Genomic DNA, 17,138 nt, shown 5'->3' on the forward strand with positions numbered 1-17,138 from the left:
GGACACGACTGAGCGACTTCACTTTCACTAATGTATAACCACCCTTATGGCAGAAAGTGAAGAGGAACTCAAAAGCCTCTTGATGAATGTGAAAGAGGAGAGTGAAAAAGTTGGCTTAAAGCTCCACATTCAGAAAATGAAGATCATGGCATCTGGTCCCATCACTTCATGGGAAATAGATGAGGAAACAGTGTCAGACTTTATTTTTGGGGGCTCCAAAATCACTGGAGATGGTGACTGCAGCCATGAAATTAAAAGACGCTTACTCCATGGAAGAAAAATTATGACCAACCTATACAGCATATTGAAAAGCAGAGCCATTACTTTGCCGACTGAGGTCCGTCTAGTCAAGGCTATGGTTTTTCCTGTGGTCATGTATGGATGTGAGAGTTGGACTGTGAAGAAGGCTGAGCGCCAAAGAATTGATGCTTTTGAACTGTGGTGTTGGAGAAGACTCTTGAGCGTCCCTTGGACTGCAAGGAGATCCAACCAATCCATTCTGAGGGAGATCAGCCCTGGGATTTCTTTGGAAGGAATGATGCTAAAGCTGAAACTCCAGTACTTTGGCCACCTCATGCAAAGAGTTGACTCATTGGAAAAGACTCTGATGCTGGGAGGGATTGGGGGCAGGAGGAGAAGGGGATGACAGAGGATGAGATGGCTGGATGGCATCATGGACTCGATGGACGTGAGTCTGAGTGAAGTCCGGGAGTTGGTGATGGACAGGGAGGCTGCGATTCATGGGGTCACAAACAGTCAGACACGACTGAGAGACTGAACTGAACTGAACATAATGGTGGAGGCAAGGGTATACAAGGGAAGAAAGAAAATCTCTTCATTAAATAGGCAATAGGAAAAACTGAACGGTTACATGTAAAAGAATGAAGTTAGAGTATTTTCTCACATCATATGCAAAAATAAACTCAAAATGGATTAAAGACCTAAATGTAAGACTGGAAGCCATAAAACTCCTTGAAGAAAACATAGGCAGAACACTGACATAAATCATAGCAATATTATCGTCATTCTGTCTCCTAAAGCAAAGGAAATGAAGGCAGAAATAAACAAATGGAACCTAGTTAGACATAAAAGCTTTTGCAAAGGAAACTATCAACAAAACAAAAAGGCAATCAGCTGAATCAGAGGAAATATTTGCTAATGATATTATCAACAAGGAGTATATAAATGTATAAATATATAAAATATATAAATAACTCATACAACTCAACATAAAAAAAAAAAATTGAAAATGGACAGAAGACCTAAATAGACATTTTTCCAGGAAAGACCTACAGATGGCCAACAGGCATGTGAAAAAGATGCTAACCATCATTAATAACTGGAGAAATGCAAATTAAAACCACAATGAAATATCACTTCACACCTGTCAGAACGACTACCATCAAAAAGACCACAAGTAGCTCTTTCCCATCTTGAAAGATGGCAGGTGAAAAGGCTGAGAAGCCAGATACGAAGGAGAAAAAACCTGAAACAAAGAAGGCTGATTCTGATGGCAAAGTTAAAAAGGTTACGAAGTGCCGCTGAAATCCTGTCCTGGTCAGAGGAATTGGCAGATACTCCCAATCGGCTATGAATTCCAGAAAGGCCTTGTACAAAAGGAAGTATTCAGCAGCTAAATCCAAGCTGAAAAGAAAAAGCAGCTGAAGGTTCTTGCTACTGTCACAAAACCAGTTGGCGGTGATGAGAATGTGCGTGTGTGCTAAATTGCTTCAGGCCTGTCCGACTCTGCAACCCCATGCACTGGGGCCTGCCAGGCTCCTCTGTCCATAGGATTCTCCAGGCAAGAATACTGAAATGGGTTGCCATCCCCTTCTCTAGGGGATCTTCCTGCCCCAGGGATTGAACCTGGGTCTCTTGAATTGCAGGCAGATTCTTTATCATCTGAGACACCAGGGAAGCCCAAGAATGGTGTTTCCCTAGTGATTAAATTTCACAAAATTCCTAGGTATTATCCTACTGAAGATGGGCCTGGAAAGCTGTTGAGTCTTGGCAAAAACCCTTCAGTAACATATGAGAAAATTGCATGCTAGCATCTCTCCTGGGCCCATTCTGAGCATCCTCACTGAGTGCCACAAAGGTGAGAGGGTTGTTTCCCTGAAACAGATGAGCAATGGCTTGCTACTTGTGACTCAGTCTTTCCCTTCAATCGAGTTCCTGGGTATAGAACAAAATTTGTCATTGCCACCTCCACTAAACTGGATATCAGTGGTGTGAAGGCCCCAGAACATCTCACTGATGTTTACTTCAAGAAGAAGGGGACTTCCCTGGCTAACCAGTCGTTAGGACTCCGCATGTCTGCTGCAGGGGGCACTGGTTTGATCCGTGGTCAGTAAAGTAAGATCCTGCAAGCCCAGTGGCGTGGCCAAAAAAGAAAAAAAACTATGTAAGCCAGGCACCAGGAAGGTGAGATCTGCGATGGGGAGAGAAAAAATTATAAAATTACAGAGCAGTGCCAGGGTGATCAGAAAGCTGTGGACTCATAGATTCTTCAAAGAATCAAAGCTGTTCCTCAGCTCCAGGGCTATTTCTACTCTGTGTTTGCTCTCACAAATAGAATTCATCCTTGCAAAATAGTGTTCTAAACTTCTTATGAAGAACCTAATTAAATAACTGGTCCATTAAAAAAAAATCATAAGTAACAAATGTTGGTGAGGATGTAGAAAGAAGGGAACTCTCGGGAAATTCCCTTGGTGGTCCAGTGGTTAGGGCTCCATGCTCTCACTGCCAAGAGCCCAGTGTTTATACCTGATCAGGGAACTAGGATCCCACAAGCCACCCAGTGTGGCCAAAACATAAATTGAAGGGAATCCTCATACACTGTGAGTGGAAATGTAAATTGGTGCAGCCACTGAGGAAAACGGTGTGGAGGTGTCTTAAAACTCTAAAAATAGAACGGCCATCGGTTCAGTTCAGTCACTCAGTTGTGTCTGACTCTTTGCAACCCCATGGACTGAAGCATGCCAGGCTGCCTTGTCCATCACCAACTTCCTGAGCTTACTCAAACTCATGTCAATTCAGTCGGTGATGCCATCCAACTAGCTCATCCTCTTCTTGTCCCCTTCTCCTGTTGCCTTCAATCTTTCCCAGCATCAGGGTCTTTTCCAATGAGTCAGTTCTTCACATCAAGTGGCCAAACTATTGGAATTTCAGCCTGAGCATCAGTTCTTCCAATGAATATTCAGAACTGATTTCTTCTAGGATGGACTGGTTGGATCTCCCTGTTGTTCAAGGGACTCTCAAGAGTCCTCTCCAACACCACAGTTCAAAAGCATCAATTCTTTGGTGCTCAGCTTTCTTTATAGTCCAACTATGACATCCATACATGACTACTGGAAAAGCCAAAGCTTTGACTAGATGAACTTTTGTTGGCAAAATAATGTCTCTGCTTTTTAATATGCTGTCTAGGTTGGTCATAACTTTTCTTCCAAGGAGTGTCTTTAATTCCATGGCTGCAGCCATCATCTGCAGTGATCTTGGAGCACCTCAAAATAAAGTCTGTCACTGTTTCCATTGTTTCCCCATCTATTTGCCATGAAGTGATGGGACCAGATGCCATGATCTTAGTTTTCTGAATGTTCAGCTTTAAGCCAACTTTTTAACTCTCCTCTTTCATTTGCATCAAGAGGCTCTTTAGTTCTTCTTCACTTTCTCTTATAAGGGTGGTGTCATCTGCATATCTGAGGTTATTGATATTTCTCCCGGCAATCTTGATTCCAGCTTGTGCTTCTTCCAGTCCAGTGTTTCCCATGATGTACTCTGCATATGCGTTAAATAAGCAGGGTGACAATAAACAGCGTTGACATACTCCTTTTCCTATTTAGAACCAGTCTGTTGTTCCATGTCCAGTTCTAACTGTTGCTTCCTGACCTGCATATAGGTTTCTCAAGAGGCAGGTCAGGTGGTCTGGTATCCCATCTCTTTCAGAATTTTCCACAGTTTATTGTGATCCACACAGTCAAAGGCTTTGGCATAGTCAATAAAGCAGAAATAGATGTTTTTCTGGAACTCTCTTGCTTTTTCCATGACCAGCAGATGTTGGCAATTTGATCTCTGGTTCCTCTGCCTCTTCTAAAACCAGCTTGAACATCAGGAAGTTCACGGTTCACGTATTGCTGAAGCCTGGCTTGGAGAATTTTGAGCATTACTTTACTAGTGTGTGAGATGAGTGGAATTGTGCAGACGTTTGAGCATTCTTTGGCATTGCCTTTCTTTGGAATTGGAATGAAAACTGACCTATTCCATTCCTGTGGCCACTGCTGAGTTTTCCAAATTTGCTGGCATATTGAGTGCAGCACTTTCACAGCATCATCTTTTAGGATCTGAAATAGCTCAATTGGAATTCCATCACCTCCACTAGCTTTGTTCTTAGTGATGCTTTCTAAGGCCCATTTGACTTCACATTCCAGGATGTCTGGCTCTAGGTGAGTGATCACACCATCGTGATTATCTGGGTCGTGAAGATCTTTTTTGTACAGTTCTTCTGTGTATTCTTACTACCTCTTCTTAATATCTTCTGCTTCTGTTAGGACCATACTATTTCTGTCCTTTATCGAGCCTCTCTTTGCATGAAATGTTGCCTTGTAATCTCTAATTTTCTTGAAGAGATCTCTAGTCTTTCCCATTCCATTCTTTTCCTCTATTTCTTTGCATTGATAGCGGAGGAACGCTTTCTTATCTCTTCTTGCTATTCTTTGGAACTCTGCATTTAGATGCTTATATCTTTCCTTTTCTCCTTTGCTTTTCACCTCTCTTCTTTTCACAGCTATTTGTAAGGCCTCCCCAGACAGCCATTTTGCTTTTCTGCATTTCTTTTCCATGGGGATGGTCTTGATCCCTGTCTCCTGTACAATGTCACGAACCTCCGTCCGTAGTTCATCAGGCACTCTATCTCTCAGATCTAGGCCCTTAAATCTATTTCTCACTTCCACTGTATAATAATAAGGGATTTGACTGAGGTCATACCTGAATGGTCTAGCAGTTTTCCCTACTTTCTTCAATTTCAGTCTGAATTTGGCAATAAGGAGTTCATGATCTGAGCCACAGTCAGCTCTGGGTCTCGTTTGTGCTGACTGTATAGAGCTTCCCCATCTTTTGCTGCAAAGAATATAATCAATCTGACTTCGGTGTTGACCATCTGGTGATGTCCATGTGTAGAGTCTTCTCTTGTGTTGTTGGAAGAAGGTGTTTGCTATGACCAGTACATTTTCTTGGCAAAACTCTATTAGTCTTTGCCCTGCTTCATTCCATATTCCAAGGCCAAATTTGCCTGTTACTCCAGGTGTTTCTTGACTACCTACTTTTGCATTCCAGTCCCCTGTAATGAAAAGGACATCTTTTGTGGGTGTTAGTTCTGAAAGGTCTTGTAGAACTTCATAGAACCGTTCAACTTCAGCTTCTTCAGCATTATTGGTTGGGGTATAGACTTGGATAACTGTAATATTGAATGATTTGCCTTGGAAATGAACAGAGATCATTCTGTCATTTTTGAGATTGCATCCAAGTACTGCATTTCGGACTCCTTTGTTGACCATGATGGCTACTCCATTTCTTCTGAGGGATTCCTGCCCACAATAGTAGATAAATGGTCATCTGAGTTAAATTCACCCATTCCAGTCCATTGTAGTTCGCTGATTCCTAGAATGTCAATGTTCACTCATGCCATCTCTGGTTTGACAACTTCCAGTTTGCCTTAATTCATGGACCTGACATTCCAGGTTCCTATGTGGTCCACTGGTGAAGGGAATGGCAAGCCACTTGCCTTGAGAACTCCATGAACAGTATGAAAAGGCAAAATGATAGGATACCAAAAGAGGAACTCCCTAGGTCATTAGGTGCCCAATAGGCTACTGCAGATAAGTGGAGAAATAACTCCAGAAAGAATGAAGGGATGGAGCCAAAGCAAAAACAATACTCAGCTGTGGATGTGACTGGTGATAGAAGCAAGATCCGATGCTGTAAAGAGCAATATTGCATAGGAACCTCGAATGTCAGGTCCATGAATCAAGGCAAACTGGAAGTGGTCAAACAAGAGATGGCAAGGGTGAACGTCGACATTCTAGGAATCAGCGAACTAAAATGGACTGTAATGGATGAATTTAACTCAGATGACCATTATATCTACTACTGCAGGCAGGAATCCCTCAGAAGAAATGGAGTAGCCATCATGGTCAACAAGAGAGTCCGAAATGCAGTACTTGGATGCAATCTCAAAAATGACAGAATGATCTCTGTTTGTTTCCAGTGCAAACCATTCAATATCACAGTAATCCAAGTCTATACCCCAACCAGTAACGCTGAAGAAGCTGAAGTTGAATGGTTTTATGAAGACCTACAAAACTTTTTAGAACTAACACCCACAAAAGATGTCCTTTTCATTATAGGGGACTGGAATTCAAAAGTAGGTAGTCAAGAAACACCTGGAATAACAGGCAAATTTGGCCTTGGAATGCGGAATGAAGCAGGGCAAAGACTAATAGAGTTTTGCCAAGAAAATGTACTGGTCATAGCAAACACCTTCTTCCAACAACACAAGAGAAGACTCTACACATGGACATCACCAGATGGTCAACACCGAAATCAGATTGATTATATTCTCTACAGCAAAAGATGGGGAAGCTCTATACAGTCAGCACAAACGAGACCCAGAGCTGACTGTGGCTCAGATCATGAACTCCTTATTGCAAATTCAGACTGAAATTGAAGAAAGTAGGGAAAACTGCTAGACCATTCAGGTATGACCTCAGTCAAATCCCTTATTATTATACAGTGGAAGTGAGAAATAGATTTAAGGGCCTAGATCTGAGAGATAGAGTGCCTGATGAACTACGGACGGAGGTTCGTGACATTGTACAGGAGACAGGGATCAAGACCATCCCCATGGAAAAGAAATGCAGAAAAGCAAAATGGCTGTCTGGGGAGGCCTTACAAATAGCTGTGAAAAGAAGAGAGGTGAAAAGCAAAGGAGAAAAGGAAAGATGTAAGCATCTGAATGCAGAGTTCCAAAGAATAGCAAGAAGAGATAAGAAAGCGTTCCTCAGCTATCAATGCAAAGAAATAGAGGAAAAGAATGGAATGGGAAAGACTAGAGATCTCTTCAAGAAAATTAGAGATACCAAGGGAACATGTCATGCAAAGAGGGGCTCGATAAAGGACAGAAATAGTATGGACCTAACAGAAGCAGAAGATATTAAGAAGAGGTGGCAAGAATACACAGAAGAACTGTACAAAAAAGATCTTCACGACCCAGATAATCATGATGATGTGATCACTAATCTAGAGCCAGACATCCTGGAATGTGAAGTCAAATGGGCCTTAGAAAGCATCACTAAGAACAAAGCTAGTGGAGGTGATGGAATTCCAGTTGAGCTGTTTCAAATCCTAAAAGATGATGCTGTGAAAGTGCTGCACTCAATATGCCAGCAAATTTGGAAAACTCAGCAGTGGCCGCAGGACTGGAAAAGGTCGGTTTTCATTGCAGTCCCAAAGAAAGGCAATGCCAAAGAATGTTCAAACTACCGCACAATTGCACTCATCTCACACACTAGTAAAGTAATGCTCAAAATTCTCCAAGCCAGGCTTCAGCAATACATGAACCGAGAACTTCCTGATGTTCAAGCTGGTTTTAGAAAAGGCAGAGGAACCAGAGATTAAATTGCCAACATCTTCTGGATCATGGAAAAAGCAAGAGAGTTCCAGAAAAACATCTATTTCTGCTTTATTGACTATGCCAAAGCCTTTGACTGTGTGGATCACAATAAACTGTGGAAAATTCTGAAAGATATGGGATACCAGACCACCTAACCTGCCTCTTGAGAAACCTATATGCAGGTCAGGAAGCAACAGTTAGAACTGGACATGGAACACAGACTGATTCCAAATAGGAAAAGGTGTACGTCAAGGCTGTATATTGTCACCCTGCTTATTTAACGTATAAGCAGAGTACATCATGAGAAACGCTGGACTGGAAGAAACACAAGCTGGAATCAAGATTGCCGGGAGAAATATCAATAACCTCAGATATGCAGATATGCACCCTTATGGCAGAAAATGAAGAAGAACTAAAAAGCCTCTTGATGAAAGTGAAAGAGGAGAGCAAAAAAGTTGGCTTAAAGCCGAACATTCATAAAACTAAGATCATGGCATCTGGTCCCATCACTTCATGGGAAATAGATGGGGAAACAGTGAAAACAGTGTCAGACTTTATTTTGGGGAGCTCCAAAATCACTGGAGATGGTGACTGCAGCCATGAAATTAAAAGACGCTTACTCCTTGGAAGAAAAGTTATGACCAACCCAGATAGTATATTCAAAAGCAGAGACATTACTTTGCCAACTAAGGTCCGTCTAGTCAAAGCTATGGTTTTTCCTGTGGTCATGTGTGGATGTGAGAGTTGGACTGTGAAGAAGGCTGAGCGCTGAAGAATTGATACATTTGAACTGTGGTGTTGGAGAAGACTCTTGAGAGTCCCTTGGACTGCAAGAAGATCCAACCAGTCCATTCTGAAGGAGATCAGCCCTGGGATTTCTTTGGAAGGAATGATGCTAAAGCTGAAACTCCAGTACTTTGGCCACCTCATGCGAAGAATTGACTCATTGGAAAAGACTCTGATGCTGGAAGGGATTGGGGGCAGGAGGAGAGGGGGACGATCGAGGATGAGATGGCTGGATGGCATCACGGACTCGATGGATGTGGGTCTGGGTGAACTCCGGGAGTTGGTGATGGACAGGTAGGCCTGACATGCTGCGATTCATGGGGTTGCAAAGAGTTGGACACGACTGAGCAACTGAACTTAACTGAACTGAACTGATGTAATATTGCTCTTTACATCATTGGACCTTGCTGCTCTCACCAATCGCATCCACAACTGGGAATTGTTTTTGCTTTGGCTCCATCCCTTCATTCTTTCTGGAGTTATTTCTCCACTGATCTCCAGTAGCATATTGGGCACCTAATGACCTGGGGAGTTCCTCTTTCAGTATCCTATCATTTTGCCTTTTCATACTGTTCATGGGGTTCTCAAGGCAAGAATACTGAAGTGGTTTGCCATTCCCTTCTCCAGTGGACCATATTCTGTCAGACTTCTCCACCATGACCCACCCGTCTTGAGTGGCCCCACGGGCATGGCTTAGTTTCATTGAGTTCGACAAGGCTGTGGTCCTAGTGTGATTAGATTGACTAGTTTTCTGTGAGTATGGTTTCAGTGTGTCTGCCCTCTGATGCCCTCTTGAAACACCTACTGTCTTACTTGGGTTTCTCTTACCTTGGATGTGGGGTATCTTCATGGCTGCTCCTGCAAAGCACAGCTGCTGCTCCTTACCTTGGACAAGGGGTTTAGAATCGATAGTTTAGGAATCAGGAAACTAAAATGGACTGGAATGGGTGAATTTAACTCAGATGACCATTATATCTACTATTGTGGCAAGAATCCCTTAGAAGAAATGGAGTAGCCATCATAGTCAACAAGAGAGCCCAATATTCAGTACTTGGATACAATCTCAAAAATGACAGAATGATCTCTGTTTGTTTCCAATGCAAACCATTCAATAGCACAGTAATCCAAGTCTATGCCACAGCCAGTAATGCTGAAGAAGTTGAAGTTGAATGATTCTATGAAGATCTACAAGATCTTCTAGAACTAACATCCAAAAAAGATGTCCTTTTCATTATAGGGGACTGGAATGCAAAAGTAGGAAGTCAAGAAATACCTGGAGTAACAGGCAAATTTGGCATACAGAATGAAACAGGGCAAAGGCTAATAGAGTTTTGCCAAGAGAATGCACTGGTCATAGCAAACACCCTCTTCCAACAACACAAGAGATGACTCTACACAAGGACATCAGCAGATGGTCCATACCTAAATCAGATTGATTATATTCTTTGCAGCCAAAGATGGGGAAGCTCTATACAGTCAACAAAAACAAGACCCGGAGCTGACTGTGGCTCAGATCATGAACTCCTTATTGCCAAATTCAGACTTAAATTGAAGAAAGTAGGGAAAACCACTAGACCATTCAGGTATGCCCTAAATCAAATCCCTTATGATTACACAGTGGAAGGACAAATAGTTCAAGGGATAGATCTGAAAGACAGAGTGGCTGAAGAACTATGGCAGAGGTTCATGACATTTTACAGGAGCAGGATGATTGTACAGGATTGACAGGATGATCAAGACCATCCCAAGAAAAATAAATCAAAAAGGAAAATGGTTGTCTGAGGAGGCCTTACATTTAAAATAGCGAGAAAGAAGAGAAGCAAAAGACAAAGGAGAAAGGAAAGATATACCAATTTGAATGCAGAGTTCCAAAGATAGCAAGGAGAGGATAAGAAAGCCCCTTCCTCAGTGATCAATGAAAAGAAATAGAGGAAAACAAAGCAGACGGGAAAGACTAGAGATTCTTAAGAAAATTAGAGACTAACCTAAAGGGAAGTGGATTTGCCACTAAGCACAAACAAGCGGAGCTGATTTGGTCAGATCATGAATTTATTGCAAATTCAGACTTAATTGAAGAAAGTAGGGAAAACCACTAGACCATTCAGGTATGCCCTAAATCAAATCCCTTATGATTACACAGTGGAAGGGACAAATAGTTCAAGGATTAGATCTGAAAGACAGAGTGGCTGAAGAACTATGGGCAGAGGTTCATGACATTTTACAGGAGGCAGGATGATTGTACAGGATTGTACAGGATGATCAAGACCATCCCCAAGAAAAAATAAATGCAAAAAGGAAAATGGTTGTCTGAGGAGGCCTTACATTTAAAATAGCTGAGAAAAGAAGAGAAGCAAAAGACAAAGGAGAAAAGGAAAGATATACCAATTGAATGCAGAGTTCCAAAGAATAGCAAGGAGAGATAAGAAAGCCTTCCTCAGTGATCAATGCAAAGAAATAGAGGAAAACAACAGAACGGGAAAGACTAGAGATCTCTTCAAGAAAATTAGAGATAACAAGGGAATATTTCATGCAAAGATGGGCACAATAAAGGACAGAATGTGGAACTTCCCTGGTGGCTCAGACGGTAAAGCATCTACCCGCAATGAGGGAGACCTGGGTTTAATTCCTGGGTCAGGAAGATCCCCTGGAGAAGGAAATGGCAACCCACTCTAGTACTCTTGCCTGGAAAATCCCATGGATGGAGGAGCCTGGTAGGCTACAGTCCATGGGGTCGCAAAAAGTCAGACATGACTGAGCAGCTTCATTTTTTTCACTAACAGAAGCAGAAGATATTAAGAGGAGGTGGCAAGAATACACAGAAGAACTGTACAAAAAAGATCTTCACGACCCAGATAATCATGATGGTGTGATCACTCACCTAGAGCCAGACATCCTGGAATGTGAAGTCAAGTGGGCCTTAGGAAGCATCACTACAAACAAAGCTAATGGAGGAGATGGAATTCCAGTTGAGCTATTTCAAATCCTGAAAGATGATGCTATGAAAGTGCTGCACTCAATATGCCAGCATATTTGGAAAACTCATCAGTGGCCTCAGAACTGGAAAAGGTCAGTTTTCATTCCAAGCCCAAAGAATTACCATATGATGCCACAATTCCACTCCTGGTTATATATCCAAAACATACACACACACACACACAACTGAAAGCATGAATTCAAAAAAATACATGCACCCCAGTGTTCGTAGCAGCATTATTTATGATTGCCAAGATATGGAAGTAATTTAAGTGTCCATCACCAGGTGAATGGATGAAGATGTGGTAAATATATACAATGGAGTTTCCCTGCTGGCTCAGACGGTAAAGAATCTGCCTGCAATGTGGGAGACCTGGGTTTGATCCCTGGGTTGGAAAGATCCCCTGGAGAACTCCTTATTGGAGTGGCATGGCTACCCACTCCGGTATTCTTGCCTGGAGAATTCCATGGACAAAGGAGCCTGGTTGGCTACAGTCCATGGGATTGCAAAGAGTCAGACACGCCTGAGTGACTAACACACACACACACACGCATACAATGGGATACTACTCATCCATAAAAAAGAATTAAATTCTGTCATTTGCAACAACATGGATGGACTTGGAGGGCATTACGCTAAGTGAAGTAATTAGATAGACATATGGTGGTGGTGGTGGTGATTTAGTCACCAAGTCGTGTCTGACTCTTGCAAACACATGGACTATAGCCCGCTAGGCTCCTCTGTCTGTGGCATTCCCAGACAAGAACACTGGAGTGGGTTGCCATTTCCTTCTCCAGGGGATCTTCCCCACTCAGGCATCGAATCCACGTTTCGTTTCCTGCGTTGCAGGTGGATTTTTCACCACGGAGCCACCAGGGAAGCCCGAAGACATATGACATATATGATACTATGTGTGGAATCTAAAAATTAAAACACACTAGTGACTGTAACCTGGAGGAGGACGTGGCAACCTCCTCCAGTGTTCTTACCTGGAGAATCACCATGTAGCCTGGCGAGCTACAGTCCATGGGGTCACAAAGAGTGGGACACGACCGAGCAACTAAGCATAGCACACAGCAGTGACTATAACAAAATGGAAACAGACTCACAGGGGTAGAGAACAGAATAATGCCAGTGGGAAGGAGGGATGGGGGTGAGGCGAGAGAGGGGTAGGGGATTCAGAGATACAAACTGCTATGCATAAAATAAATGAGCTACAAGGATATATTGTACAACACAGGGAATATAGCCAATATATTTGAATAACTATAAAAGAAGTATAAGCTTTAAAACTGAATCGATAGATTGTACACTAGTAACTTACATGATATGGTATATCAACTATATCTCAATTCTAAAAAGATTAAAAAAACAAACCATTTTCTACTCAAAAAAAAAAAAAGCTGTGAACTGATTAGAATCCCATCCTAGGTAAACAGTGACCTCCTGGCCACCACTCTGAGCAAAGTCCCAACCCAAAAGGTTCATCTTAACTCATCTGACTGGGCTTAGGAGAATGGGTCAGGGAGAGGCCAAAAGTGGGGGCGGGGTGACTGGCAGAGGGATGAGATGGGAAGAGAGGCTCCGGGGAGAGGCAGCAGGGAGGGGCGTGTTGGCACCAGTCTCCACCCCCAGAAGGCAAGCCTGAACCTCAATTCCCTGTCAGTGAAACAGGTGACCAATTAGTTGGTAAAGTGTCTGTCTACAATGTGGGAGACCTGGGTTTGATCCCTGGGTTGGGAAGATTCCCTGGAGAAGGAAAGGGCAACCCACTCCAGTACTCTTGCCTAGAACATCCCAAGGACGGAGGAGCCTGGTGCAGGCTACTGTCCATGGGGTCGCAAAAGAGTCAGACACGACTGAGCAACTTCACACACACCCTCTTTGCAGGACTGTGAAAAGTATACATGAGGCTCGGCACAGGAGTGACCGGAAGTGAATTCGCTTCTTGGAAGCTCAGAGTAGTACATTTCCCATTATTACTGGTGCTGAGTTTCGACATGCCAAGAGCTCCAGCAAGCCAGCTAGACCAGGGAGGAGGATGGTTAGAGATGCCCTAGTAGGTCCCTCCAGCCCACTGTTTCAAGGGAGCCAGGTATAAATCCAAGCTTCGGAGGCAGCAGACCTGAGTCTAAAACCTGTTGTTGTAGTTCAGTCACTCAGCTGTGTCCGACTCTTGCGACTCTTGGACTGCAGCACGCCAGGCTCCCCGTGTATCACCAACTGCTGGAACTTTCTCAAATTCATGTCCATCGAGTCGGTGATGCCATCGAACCATCTCATCCTCTGTCATCCCCTTCTCCTCCTGCCTTCAATCTTTCCCATCATCAGGGTCTTTCCCAATGAGTCAGTTCTTCACATCAGGTGGCCAAAGTACTGGAGCTTGAGCTTTAGCATCAGTCCTTCCAATGAATATTCAGGACTGATTTCCTTTAGGATGAACTGGTTTGATCTCCTTGCAGTCCAAGGGACTCTCAAGAGTCTTCTCCAACACCACAATACAAAAGCATCAATTTTTTGGTGTTTAGTTTTCTTTATAGTTCAACTTTCACATCCATACATGACTACTGGAAAAACCATAGCTTTGACTAGATGGACCTTTGTCAGCAAAGTGATATCTCTGCTTTTTAATATGCAGTCTTGGTTTGTCATAGCTTTTCTTCCAAGGAGCAAGCATCTTTTAATCTCATGGCTGCAGTCATCGTCCACAGTGATTTTGGAGCCCAAGAAAATAAAGTCTGTCACTGTTTCCATTTTTTCCGCATCTATTTGCCATGAAGTGATGGGACCAGATGCTGTGATCTTAGTTTTTTGAATGTTGAGTTCTAAGCCAGTTGTTTCACTCTCCTCTTTCACCTTCATCAAGAGGCTTGTCAGTTCCTCTCAGTTTTCTGCCATTAGGGTGGTGTCATCTGTGTATCTAAGGTTATTGATATTTCTCCCGGCAATCTTGATTCCAGCTTGTGCTTCATCCAGCCTGGCATTTTGCATGATGTACTCTGCACAGAAGTTAAATAAGGAGGGTGACAGTATACAGCCTTGATGTGCTCCTTTCCCAATTTGGAACCAGTTCCATGTCTGTGTTATGCCCAGTGTCCGAGTCCCCAAAACTGAGAGAATAAGACGTCCACAGCAATGCAAAAGCATAAAGGGGTTTATTGCTAGCTCGAGTTAGGGCCCAAGTCTCATCCAGCACAGTGGAATCTTGACGAGGGCCCCGAGCTCTAAATCACAGCTGCTTATATACAGGCGGTCTTTTGTCTCAGCAATAGTGTAGTTGGCGTGTGGTGATTGACTCAACCTTGGGTCATCGTGGTGATTGATTTAACCTTGGCGTCATCGGGGGGGACCTTGGTGTCATCGGGGACCTTGGTGTTATCGGGGACCTTGGTGTCATGGGGAACCTTGGTGGGGCTTCCCAGAATAATGACTCATGCTTACAAGAACCTGAGGCTCAGGCCTAGTGTGGCCTGTCGAGCCTGTCATGGCTCAGGTCAGGTCCCAACAGTCTGGTTCTAACTGTTACTTGTTGGTCTACATACAGTCTCTCAAGGAACAGGTAAGGTGGTCTGGTATTTCCATCTCTAAGAATATTCCACAGTTTGTTGTGATCCACACAAGGCTTTAGCGCAGTCAATGAAGCAGAAGTAGATGTTTTTCTGGAATTCCATTGCTTTTTCAGGCATCCCTGGTGACCCAGACAGTAAGGAATCTGCCTGCAATGCAGGAGATGCCGGTTCAATCACTGGGTTGGGAAGATCCCCTGGAGATGGACATGATTACCCACTCTAGTATTCTTGCCTGGAGAATTCCATCGACAAAGGAGCCTGATGGGCTACAGTCCATGGGATCGCAAAAAGTTGAAGATGACTGAGTGGCTAACATGCATTTGCTTTTTCTATCATCCAGCAGATACTGGCAATTTGACCTCTGGTTCCTCTGCCTTTTCTAAACGTGGCTTGTACTGGAAGTTCTCAGTTCACGTACTGTTGTAGCCTAGTTTGGAGAATTTCACGTTGAAGGTCAGGAAGGGCTGTGGTGAGGAGATACCCCTCATTCAAGGTAAGGAGCAGCGGCTGCGCTTTGCTGGAGCAGCCGTGGAGAGATAACCCACACCCTAGGTAAGAGAAACCCAAGTAAGAGGGTAGGTGTTGCAAGAGGGCATCAGAGGGCAGACACACTGAAACCATACTCACAGAAAACTAGTCAATTTAATCACACTAGGACCACAGCCTTGTCTAACTCAGTGGAACTAAGCCATGCCCGCGGGGCCACCCAAGATGGGCGGGTCATGGTGGAGAGGTCTGGCAGAATGTGGTCCACTGGAGAAGGGAATGGCAAACCACTTCAGTATTCTTGCCTTGAGAACCCCATGAACAGTATGAAAAGGCAAAATGATGATAGGATACTGAAAGAGGAACTCCCCAGGTCATTAGGTGCCCAATATGCTACTGGAGATCAGTGGAGAATGAAGGGATGGAGCCAAAGCAAAAACAATACTCAGCTGTGGATGTGACTGGTGATAGAAGCAAGATCCAATGCTGTAAAGAGCAATACTGCATAGGAACCTGGAATGTCAGGTCCATGAATCAAGGCAAATTGGAAGTGGTCAAACAAGAGATGGCAAGAGTGAACGTCGACATTCTAGAAGTCAGTGAACTAAAATGGATTGGAATGGGTGAATTTAACTCAGATGACCATTACATTTACTACTGCGGGCAGGAATCCCTCAGAAGAAATGGAGTAGCCATCATGGTCAACAAAGGAGTCCGAAATGCAGTACTTGGATGCAATATCAAAAACAACAGAATGATCTCTGTTCGTCTCCAAGGCAAACCATTCAATATCACAGTTATCCAAGTCTATGCCCCAACCAGTAACGCTGAAGAAGCTGAAGTTGAACGGTCCTATGAAGAGCTACAAGACCTTTTAGAACTAACACCCACAAAAGATGTCCTTTTCATTATAGGGGACTGGAATGCAAAAGTAGGAAGTGAAGAAACACCTAGAATAACAGGCAAATTTGGCCTTGGAATACGGAATGAAGCAGGGCAAAGACTAATAGAGTTTTTCCAAGAAAATGTACTGGTCATAGCAAACACCCTCTTCCAACAACACAAGAGATGACTCTACACATGGACATCACCAGATGGTCAACACCGAGATCAGATTGATTATATTCTTTGCAGCCAAAGTTGGAGAAGCTCTATACAGTCAACAAAAACAAGACCAGGAGCTGACTGTGGCTCAGATCATGAACTCCTTATTACCAAATTCAGACTGAAATTGAAGAAAGTAGGGAAAACTACTAGACTATTCAGGTATGACCTAAATCAAATCCCTTATGATTATACAGTGGAAGTGAGAAATAGATTTAAGGGACTAGATCTGATAGATAGAGTGCCTGATGAACTATGGAATGAGGTTCGTGACATTGTACAGGAGACAGGGATCAAGACCATCCCCATGGAAAAGAAATGCAAAAAAGCAAAATGGCTGTCTGGGGAGGCCTTACAAATAGCTGTGAAAAGAAGAGAAGCGAAAAGCAAAGGAGAAAAGAAAAGATATAAGCATCTAAATGCAGAGTTCCAAAGAATAGCAAGAAGAGATAAGAAAGCGTTCTTCAGCGACCAATGCAAAGAAATAGAGGAAAATAACAGAATGGGAGAGACTAGAGATCTTTTCAAGAAAATTAGAGATACCCAAGGGAAC

The 17,138-nt window shown here is 43.3% G+C and overlaps 1 pseudogene; it reads left to right on the forward strand.

The window, feature by feature from the left end:
* Positions 1,441–2,603, forward strand: LOC102184855 (annotated as a pseudogene).

This window comes from Capra hircus, chromosome 2, assembly GCF_001704415.2.
Source record: "Capra hircus breed San Clemente chromosome 2, ASM170441v1, whole genome shotgun sequence".
Classification (NCBI taxonomy): Eukaryota; Metazoa; Chordata; class Mammalia; order Artiodactyla; family Bovidae; genus Capra; species Capra hircus.